Source organism: Serinus canaria, chromosome 19, assembly GCF_022539315.1.
Source record: "Serinus canaria isolate serCan28SL12 chromosome 19, serCan2020, whole genome shotgun sequence".
NCBI classification, from domain to species: domain Eukaryota; kingdom Metazoa; phylum Chordata; class Aves; order Passeriformes; family Fringillidae; genus Serinus; species Serinus canaria.
This window is the reverse complement of record NC_066332.1, coordinates 10,210,966-10,221,669: the sequence shown is the minus strand read 5'-3', so window position 1 is coordinate 10,221,669 and position 10,704 is coordinate 10,210,966.

Here is a 10,704-nt window from a genome sequence, read left to right as displayed (position 1 = left end):
TTCCCAATATCCCATCCAGCCCTGCCCTGTGGCAGTGGGAGCCATTCACTGTGTCTTCTCCCTCCATGTCCAAAGTCTCTCTCCATGTTTCCTGCAGGGTCCCTTCAGGTCCTGGAAGGTCACAATGAGGTGACCCCAAAGCTTCTCCTCTCCAGGTGACCATTCCCAGCTGTGCCAGCCTTTCCTCCCAGCAGAGCTGCTCCATCCCTCTGCTCATCCTGGAGCCTCCTCTGGGCTCCTCCAGCAGCTCCAGCTCCTGCCTATGCTGGGCTGGGGCAGCTCTGCAGGTGGGGTCTCACCTGGGCACAGGGGCAGAATCCCAATCCCTGCCCTGCTGCCCATGCTGGGATCAGCCCAGGATTTGGGGTTTCTGGGCTGTTCCCTGGGCACATGGATGGCTGTTTTCCTTCTCTTGTGAACTGGGAGCCAAACTCTCTCCTCCCCTCTGGGGACATCCCCCGGCCAGGGCTGGGCACTGGGACCGGGTCCCTGTGCTGGGCCAGGATCCCATTCCTGGGCAGGGGCTGCTGCCCTCTGCGAGCACCCGAGCCTGGTACCAACGCCTTTCCCTGGCTCTTGGTGGGCTGGGAAGCACAGAGATGCCAAGAAATGCCAAGTCCCTTCGGCATGTGACGGATCTCAGATGGAGGGGGCAGTGCCTGGGCTCAGGCACTGAGCTTCGGTAGTGCTGAGGGTTCCCTGTTCAGCCACGCCTGTCCCACACTGCCAGGGCCACCCAACAGGACTGGTGGCCCCAGGACAGGGCTCCTGGAGCTGAGCTTGGACTGGTTTGGCCACACTGGATGGAGAACATGGTGGCACATGGAAAAACCACACACAGGGGGATGTGGCTGCTGGGCCTTGTAGCAAAGTCTGGCTCACTCCATCCTAAATGTGGGCTCTGTGTCCTCCTGAAAGAGCAAAAGACACCAAAGTGACACCAACAGCCTGAAAAATGCATCAGGCATAGGGAATGGGCAGGGTGGGCTCTTTGCTGAGACTCTCCTTGGCTTTGCCTGCTGCCTGAATGGGTGGAGGGACACAGCTGGACTGGCAGGTGGGAATTGCTGGGCTGGAGGAGCCCTTCCAGTGCAGCCAGGCCTCCAGGTGTGGGGCAGGGAGGGCATGTTACGAGCAGAGCAGACTGCAGGGATAAAATCTTGGGGGGTTTTTGTTGAAGGTTTTCCTGATTTGAGGCAATTTGGAATTTTCCAGCTGTGTCTGACTCAGTTGAAGGCAAGAAAAAAACAAACAACTCTGTGGGCAGCAGAGCCAAGAGGACCTGCTTTCTGTGGAGTTATGGCCTTCACATCTTCAGCCAGCACTCTCAGCTCCTTCCCTCAGCCCCCACCAGCCTGGCAGGAAAACGTTCCTTGGGGAAAGGAATGTCCAGCCCTGGCACAGCTGCCCAGGGCAGGGGTGAGTCCCCCATGCCCAGAAGGGTTTGAAATCCACCTGGTTGTGGCTTCTCCCAGCCTCAGTGGATCTGTGACTTTAGGGATTGAAGCCCCATATTTGGGCTGGGCAGTGATGTTGTCTCTGCACATGGCAGAGCTGAATTTGTCTCTTCCTCTCACAGACTCCATTTTGGGCCTATTCAACCATTTGTCCTGGAACCTGTTGGAGGAGCAGACCCTTAGCATCTCTGCTTCATCTTGGGATGCATCATCTTGGGACGAAATGGAGTCTGAGCTGGGTGTGTGCAGGAGGGAGCAGGATGGACAGTTCAGGGATTGGGGCTCTGGCTCTGTGACCTTGGCTTTTCCTCAGGTGGCAGCTGGGACCAGCCAGGGAGGAGCAGCACTTGTTAAAGCTGTCAGCTCACAGCTCCTTAATTCTTCTTTTTACATTTGGAGAACCTAACCCAGCCCATCAATAAGGGCTCTTCTGTTCCCACTGTCAGTTAGAGGCTGATTTATGTCCTGAAACAGGATGATTTAGGTCTTCTTCATATTTTCCTTCCAAGCTGCTTGCCAGTGGAAGTGGGGATTCCCATCATCTGTCCATGGACAGTCCCCCAAGGTCCTGCTCAGCCCTGGCTCTAAGCATGTCTTGCACAAAATATCACCTACCAACCGTGGAAACAAAAAGCCCATTTTTCCATATCTAGAACTCAGATACTACTTTTTATTTGTCATTATCATATCCCATTACAGCAGACCTGGTAAAGATTAATTTGATGCAGATTTCTGCCTTTCAAACACAGGTGAAGCTAGGTCTTTTTGCCAGACTTTCACCTTTTGAAGAGGGCTCTCCTTAGAGGACAACCTGGCATTGAGCAGGGTCAAGATCAGGCTGAAGCCTGTCCTGGGCTGGGCAGGATTAAAGAAGGCAGAAGCTTTTGATGGGGAAAAGCCACATCCATGTGGCAGTAATGCAGTTTGATTCACAAATCTGGAGGGAAAAGGAATAATTTGTGATTATTAGCTCCCCCATGTTTAACCAGGTTTCATCTGTTTCTAAATTCCTTTTGAAGTTCTCCAAGACAAGCCCCCTGTGCAAGCCAACACGGGTTTCAAAGCTTTGCCTTTGGATTCAGGAGACCAACCCCCTGCCCATAGGTTTGCAGCGTGTTCTATTCTCTCTGCTTTTTATCTTTATTAAAGGGCTGTAATTTGGGTGATTCATTGTGAATTCAGCTGGCAATCTCCTTGGCCTGACAGTGCTTTGCACTTGGAGAGGCCATTGCCCAGAGCAGATCCCGGGGTCCTGCTCCATGCAGCACAGAAGGGATCTCAGAGAAATCCCTCTGGGAATCAGGAATTCCTTCATTCAGTCCCAGGGAGGGCTGAGCCAGCAGGGTTGAGCAGCGAACCCCTGTTCTGTGCTGTGGGAACTCAGAACAAGGGAGGCAGCAAGGGGTTCTCCTAACCTGAAACCAAAGCAAGTGAGGCGGTGTGGCCTCCAAAAAACCTGATGGAGTGAGACAAGATGCATCCTGACACATCAAAACCTGCAGGAACTGCAGAAGTTAACACTCCTTGGGCTCAGGAATGGCAAAGTTAACATTCTTGGGTTCAGGAAAGATAAAGCAAACAGTCTGGCTCAAGAGTGGAAAATTCAGCTCTCCCATGAGCTCAGCCACTCCTGGCTTTCGAAGCAGCCTCACTGAGCTGGAAAAGGAATGGAGCAGGAACATGATATGGTGTTTGGACAAGATCCTGCCCAGCTCTGCCCCTGAGGGATGGGTTTGTGCCACCCCACTGCCTGGCTCTGGGTGATGTCCCTGTCCTGGGGTCCTTCCCACCCCTCTGAGGGCACCAGAGTCCAGGCCTGGGGAAGGGTGGCTGCTGTGAACAAGAGGTGCCTCCTGCAAGACCAGCAGAGTCTGGGGGCTCTGGGCAAGGCACGTGAAACCTTGGAGGGGCTGATCCAGACTCTGCTCCAGCTCCTCGCACCTCAAGTGCTTTTCCCTTGGTGCTTTTTGGAAGTCTCTGTCTTTCCATCTCATCTGCACAAACCTGATGTTTCCATGAGGAAGAGTCCTTGAGCAGACTCAGGGACAGTGAAATAAATCAGTGGTGCCACTTCCATTAGGAAACCAAAACCCAGCAGGAGTGAAATGAGCACCTGCAGGGCTGAGGAGCAATGCTGACCCCAGCAAGTCCAGCTGACACCTCACTCCTGCAAACACTAATTGCTGCTGGGGCTGAACATCTGCCCAGCTGCAAACCCTTCCAGAGAGGAGGAGACAGGCCCAGATGGGGCCACCTGCAAGATTTAAGGTAGAGGACAAGTGCAAGATTTAGGGTCTGTGGAAAAGAACACACGAAAAAACCTTCTGTGACCCAACTTCACATTAATGGTGTCCAACAAAGAAAACACTGAAACTGTGGCAAATGAGGGGTTTGAACCCACTGCACAAGGAACATCTCCTCTGTTGTGGCCATGGATGTGCTCATTCTAAAGAAGACAGAAAAGTGCATAATTGCAGTCAAAAGCCAAAAATTCCATGATTCCAGTATGGCATCAAGCTGAGATTTGAGCTCACTGCACGATGAACATCTCTGTTGTGGCCATGGATCTGCTCATTCTAAAGAAAAGGGAAAAACAAAACATATCAGTCAAAAGCCAAAAATTCCACGAGTCCAGGGTGGCATGAGGTTCATTTGCCCCTTGCCACAGACTCCCAGGCTGACAAAAGAGAAGGAATAAATGCAAGGTTCATTTCAGAAACAAGAGGAGTCAGCTAAAAACACAAACAAGGCTGAGGCTCTTCCCAAAGTGGAACAGCTCAGCCTCTCCAGTCTGGCCAACTGCATGCCAGAGCCTGACTCTGTTTGATCTGGGAATCAGATTTAGTCCACACCATTCCAATGAAAAATATCACACGTGGTCTGCACTTCAGGCTATGTTCCAATATCTGAAGGAAGGGATCTTTTAATTGAAAACCTTAATGTTTCTCGTTATATTTAAAATTAGAGCAGAACGGCAATAAAATTGGTCATGGGATTGAAACAAGTTTTCAGGGAGGGAAAGAAATTTATTCTTCATTTTTTACATTGAAGCATTCGTTAAAGGCTCGGGCACATTTGATTACGTCAATGCAAGGATTAATAATTAAAGGAACAACAACCACATGCCTCGGAGAGACACACGAGCAGCCCAGGCTGGAGCCTCTGAGGACACCCTGGTTTCATTGGAATCTCACCCCTGCCTACTGCCCCTCAGTGTTTAGAGAAGCACTTTCCCAGCAGGCTCTGCCAGGCAATGCCTTTCCCAGGAATTTTCAGCTGGTGCCTAAACCCCGGGAATTGGTACCAAGGCTTGGTATCAGATTGATTTTGAAGGAAGACTGTGCTGTTCTCACAGTTTATGAGGGGTTCAAAGAGAAGTGTTCAGGGTGACAGCCTCCAGCCCCCAGCAGAAACCTGGCAGATGGTGATGATCCAAAACCCCACAGCCCCAAGTCAACGTCGCCCAGGAGTGATGGAGAAGGAGGCTCCAAAGCTGCCTCCTGTGCATGCCCAGAGGCAGATGGGAGCCCACAGGCTGGGGCTGGGAGATGGAGCCATTCTGCTCCCAGCGTGGCCCCCGGCCAAGCAGAGCCCTTGGATTTTGCTCTGTGGATCCAGCAGCCCCAGGGCTGAGAGCAACTCCCCAGGCACTGAAGGTGGCTTAAAGCCTTGGACTGAGGGACAGTCTGCCACTCCAATGCCTTTTTCCCCACCAGGACCAAATAGTGCTTCCCCTCCCTCCCCATCCTTCCTCCCTCCATGGTGGGAATCTTCTCGTTCATTAATAACCTGCTAATTATCCCAGCAGCTTGGAGCTGGGTTGCAGCATGGAATTAGAACCAGCTTTTCCTTTTGGCACCCACCCCTGGGTGTAATTAATGAGGCGAGAGGAAGCCAGAACACGCGGGTCAGCCCGAGAGCACGGCATGCACTGGTCAGACACCCAGAGCGGGATGTTCCCAGCTGGCCTTGGGTAGGGAGGGTGGCATTTGGCGGTCAAACCAGAAAAAAGGAGATAAAGAAGAAGAAGAAGAAAGATGTACTCCTTGTTTCCTTTGGTTTTCCCCATTCTAGCTCAAAATCTGGACCAAGGAGGGCTCCATGGAAACCCTGCTCTTCATCCCCTCTTTCCTTTTTTTGGGAAAGCTGGATGGAAGGCTGGCACTGTGTCTTGGCCATCCCTGCCCCGCTGAGCAGCCCAAAGGTCACTGAGAGCCCAGCCTGTTGCAGACGAGCGTTTTCATGGAGGTCTGGAGAGCGCCTGGATCTGGAGAGGGACCTGGAGCTGAAGGAGGGACCAGCGTCACTCGTACGCCGCCCGTGCCAGGCTGTGTCCCCACTGCCTTGGCATCAGCAAGTGGCCTCCAAATCCAAATGGAATTGCTTCCCTGCTCACGGGATGCGGGCGGGAGCTGAGGACCCTGTCTTGCACAGATGGGCTGGGGTGACGCAGCCCTTCCCCACCACCCTGGGTGACGCAGCCCAACAGCCCCGCTCCACCCAGGGCTGGCGCTGGGAGGGCAACGCCTTTGGGCACTGCCACAGGGTGGTGGCATAACCAGGACAGAGGGACACGATCCTCCTCCTCCCACTTCTCTGGAGCGCTGGTAGAGCACAAACTTTGCTCCGTGCACCCTGGGGAGTCCTCGGGCTGCCCTAGCCCACCCCGCTGCCGGTGGGATCCCCTCTCGCAGCGCATCGTGCCTGCTGGAGCGAGCCTTGATTTCCAGCTTGCTGCTGCTGCTGCCAGCGCAGCTCCCGGTGCTGCCGGATCCGGCCCCGCGGGCTGCCAGGATGCCCCCGACGGGCGGCAGGAGGATGCTGGCGCTGGCAGGCCCGGGCGGCAGCGCGGCGCTCCGGGGGCAGAAGCAGTGCCAAATTGGGGTTCTAGCCCTTTAAATCCGATCCGGTACTGCGAAAAAAGGACGAGCGAGCAGGAGAGAGCCTTCAGACTCTTTTAATTAAAGCTTGTACCATATTCTGTATTCCCAAGTCACGGCAGCCGCCCGCGCTTCCCCAGGACACCTCGGGCTCTGTCTTCGGCACGGCATGGACGGGCACCGCGCCTCACCGGGCACCGGCGGCTGGAGGTACGCGGAGGGACGGGGCTGCGGGCACGGCTTCTCCCCGCTCCCGGCTGGCAGCTGGGAGCATCCCCCTGCTTTTCCCATGTGTTTTCCTGTGCCGGGGAGAAAGTGTAACGCGTGGCTGTGGCACACGCGGGGCCGGTGGCAGGAGGAGCCCTCCCACCGCGCACCTGGGGCCCGGGGCCGCCTGCCTGTCCTGCCACCTCCGCTCCCTTCCCCCTCCCCTCCTTCCCTTTTAACTGAGTGCATGACCCAGAGTTGTGGCTTTTTTTCCCTCGCTGCTTAAATCCCGGAGCTGCCGCTCAGCAGAAGCTAAGTTGGGATGTCTGGCCCATAAATCACGGCAGAAGTTGGTCCCCGCCGCGCTGCCGCCGCTCGGCTCCTCTCCGTCCCCCCTCTCTCCCAGGTTAGGGGAGTTTTGCCACATCCTTCCATGCGCATTGCACTCGCAATGCAGAGCAGCTCTGGAGAGCCTCGCGAAGCGAATCCCGGCTTATTGGGAACGACAGCGTTGTTTGTACGCCGGAGTATCCTCTCCCCAGCACTGTCACTCACCCTAGCCTTCGCTGGGCTGATAAATCGCCTTTCAGCAGGAGCCCTGTGCCCAGAGGATATTTAACTGTGAACTGCCCCACTCAGCCAGTGATTTTCCTCTCCCCCTCTCCTCCTTAACCAAGTGGCTCTCTGTTTATTTTTCCACGCAATGTGGCTTTTTCCTTAAATTATGGATTGTCGTTCCTTCATCCCTGTTTCAGGTGGGTGCATCCTTAAGGTGCCCTGACTGTAATGAGAGCCTGTTTGAGTCCTTGCAACCGGGTCCCAGGTGAGCCTGGGTCCCTGAGAGCTTCTGTCCCTCCAGGATCCATGCAGGAGAAAGGCTGTGCCAGCAAACATTTATCCTGGTGCCTATTGGAGATTAATAACACTTTTGACAAATAGCAGCCTCCTCGAGGCTTGAAATAGGATTGGAACAGCAGCCACTAATCTCCTTGAGAAGTGCTCTATGGTGGCCACCTCTCAGGAAATCAGGAGAGGAGCTGTTTATGTTCTGCATGTCGAGGCAAAAAAATCCCGCTTTTCTTAATCCACTGGGAAAAACTCTGCCTCGCCTTCTTCTCCCAGGGTGGAGGGCTTGGGAAGGGAATCCTGTGACCTCAGCACGGCCCAAAGCCCACACGACCGTGGAGCTGCACAGCTGGGTCAGGAAAATCGGGTTTTTGTCCTCACGCACTGTGTTTGCCATCAAGGAGGGAGAGATGGGACAGGGAACTTGGAAGTGAGAAGGGAGAGCAGAGCCGTGGGTCAGAGAATGAGCATTGAGCAGCAGCACCTGCAGGGATCAGCTGGTTTGTGGGCAGCAAAACACTTTGCCTTGAGCAGTGAAGGAGTGAAACTTGGAGAGGAGGAGGCACAGAGCCTGCAAGGAAAAGCAGAGGTGCCAGGACAGAGGGAAATCCATGGCACAGCTCCGTGCTGAACTCATGGAGTGCGGGGCAGCACAGGCAGAGGGATGCTGGGCACCCCAGGGCTTTGGGATCATTGCTTTTCCCTGCTTTCATCAACAGTTCCCCCCCTTGGTAGTGCTTTAGCCATCTGTGACTTTGGTGACATTAGGAAGGAGTTTGTCCCCTGTGAGGAAAGGTGGAATAATGGCTCCATTGTTCCCCGCTCCAGGGGAAGAAAATGACCTGGCAAGGAAACCTGAAAGTGCCTGAAAGTTAGGAAGCCCTGTTCCCGTGGTCTGAGCAGGGCTGCAGGTGAGCTCCTCTTGGGTGAGGCCCCTGGAATCTGTTCCCTCCATCCTGAAGAGCTGGAGAACACCGAGCAGGGTTTGCAAACTACCAAAAAATACAGGCAGCGTGTTGAAAGATGAACAAAATGTGCATCTTTTTTCAGCAAAGCAGCTCAAGCACATGGAGGGTGGGGAGTAATTATTTATAGTGCCATCAGCAGAAATAATAGAATGAATTGAAGGGCTGAAAAGTTTTGCTGACTCTCAGGGAATGTGTCCTGGCACGGACGGATCATTCCTGGGCCCAGCCCTTCGTATCTCCAGCGCTCCCAAGAGCAGCCTGGAGACACAGCAGAGCCTGGGATCCAGGGAGAGCGGCTGGGAGCTGCTCCCAGTGGGAGGATGGAGCTTCCGTGGCAGCTCCCAGCTCCCTGCCGAGCCTCCTGTGCTGCCCGAGCCCAGATCCGTGTCCCGCTGGATGCCTGAGCACGGGAGGAGCAGCGCGCTGCCAGGGGAAGGGCTGGGTGCCCAGGTTTGGCTTTTCCATTTCCTTCTGGGAACACTGAGGTTAAGAAGGGAGGTGAGGGGATGGTTTTGAGGTCAGCAATTAGTGTGATCTGCTGTTTTGTGCTCTGTAACTGAACTCTGAGTGCAGGGTTTCAGTCACTCCTGAACCCAGGAGCTGGGAGGGTTGGCAGGCACGACAGGGAGTTGCTCACTGGAATTTATTGCTCATGTTAAAGGTGATCTGCACCAGGGTTTCTTTTCTAAAGGGAGATAATTGAGTTTGAACTCCTCTTTGTGGAGAAGAAAAGGCCTCATTGGCATTTTCCCCCCTTTTCTTCACCCAGGGATGGTGAGGAGTGCCAAGCTTGTCCCTCCCCATCCGGGCTGATGTTGGAGGTGGCCTCTGAGGCCGATGCAGGTGGGAAGGGTGAATTTGAACCCTGATTGAGCAGCAGGCTCTATGCAAGCGTGGCAGAGTCCCCAGCATTCCCCAGTGACAGGCTGGACTCTGTGGGACAGGTTCTAAGCAGCCCTTTCCTTCCCTAGGCTCCTTGACAGCACCACCCGGGACCATCCCCAGGTGGGTACAAGGGGCTGAGTTTAAAGGTCTCACCAGGCCTTTTGCTCCATCTTGTCCTGCCTGTCCGTCTTCAACCAGCTGAGATTTTCCTGCTCCAAACTAGAGCTGAATTTCTGAGAAAGAGGCAGAAAAATAATTCTATTTTTATTGCAGGCAATAACCTTTCCTACCTCCTTGTCTGTAGAGTGGAAAGAGCCCAGGCACAGAAGGCAGAGCTCTCATTTCTGCTTTCCCTTTGCCAGTCACCTTTAAACAAAAGGAACCCAGCAGGGTGTCTGGAGCAGGAAGGGACCAATATGGATCTGGCAGAGATAAAACCTAAATTTACTACTTGGAGCTGCTAGAATCTAATAGATTCTTCTATTTAGAGCAAGGGATGTTTGTCAAGCCCATTCTCTATCACTGGTAGGGTATTGCAGTTGGAATTAGTCTGATAAATTAAAAGCAGTCTAGAGAAGTCTGAAGTGGTAAAAACGCAGCATATGAGTGAAATTGCACAATTATTGAGGGAAATGTTTGAGGGACAGACACCAGCAGGCTGTGTCAGGCTGGGGGTAGCAGAGCCACTGCCAGGGGATGGCAGGATCCAGACATGGACCTGCAGGGATGGATCATCCTGATCATGGTCATCTGCTGTGCTCCTCTCGGGTGGCCTTTCAGAGCAGGTTCATCCACCTCGTGCTCTGCTCTTGTCTTCTTCGGTGTTTTTACCCTTTTTTGTCCCTCCTTCAGGACATGATTTAGCCTCTTGAGCAGAAGCCACTCCCAGTGCATTATTTTAAGCCCCCACTTGAATGGAAGGAGGTGAGAAGCTCACCAGACAATGCAAACCTTGTGTTCCATGGTCACCCAGAGACTGCCAGAAGTCCATGTCTGCCGGAGGCTGCTCTTTAAATAGAGTTAAATCGTGTCGGGAGCCATGGGGACCCCTGAGAGCAGAGTTTCAGGAAAGTCATGTACAGATGTTGCCCAGTGTGATGCAGGTTTCACCCTTTAAATCCTCTGGTGCTCAGAACTGACTGACTCTGGGTTGCTTCTGGCTCCAGCCAAAGCCTGTACTCCAGTCCAGACCTGCCCAAGCGCTCTGGGAGCCTCAGACACTGTTTCAAAGGGGATTAATAAACCCTCAGGAGCTGCTGATGGTTCACTGGGAGCTGTCGGGAGGCCCCTGCTGATTTTGGAAAGGTTTCTCCTGGAGGCTCCACTGCAGGAGCAAAGGCAGGAAGGGGCTGGCACCCCCAGAGCTGCAAATGAAACAGGAACCTATGCCGAGTGCTTTGATTTTGCTGCCTCATAAATCCACTGTGGCAAAGCAGCCTGCAGAGCTCGGAAGGGATTAAC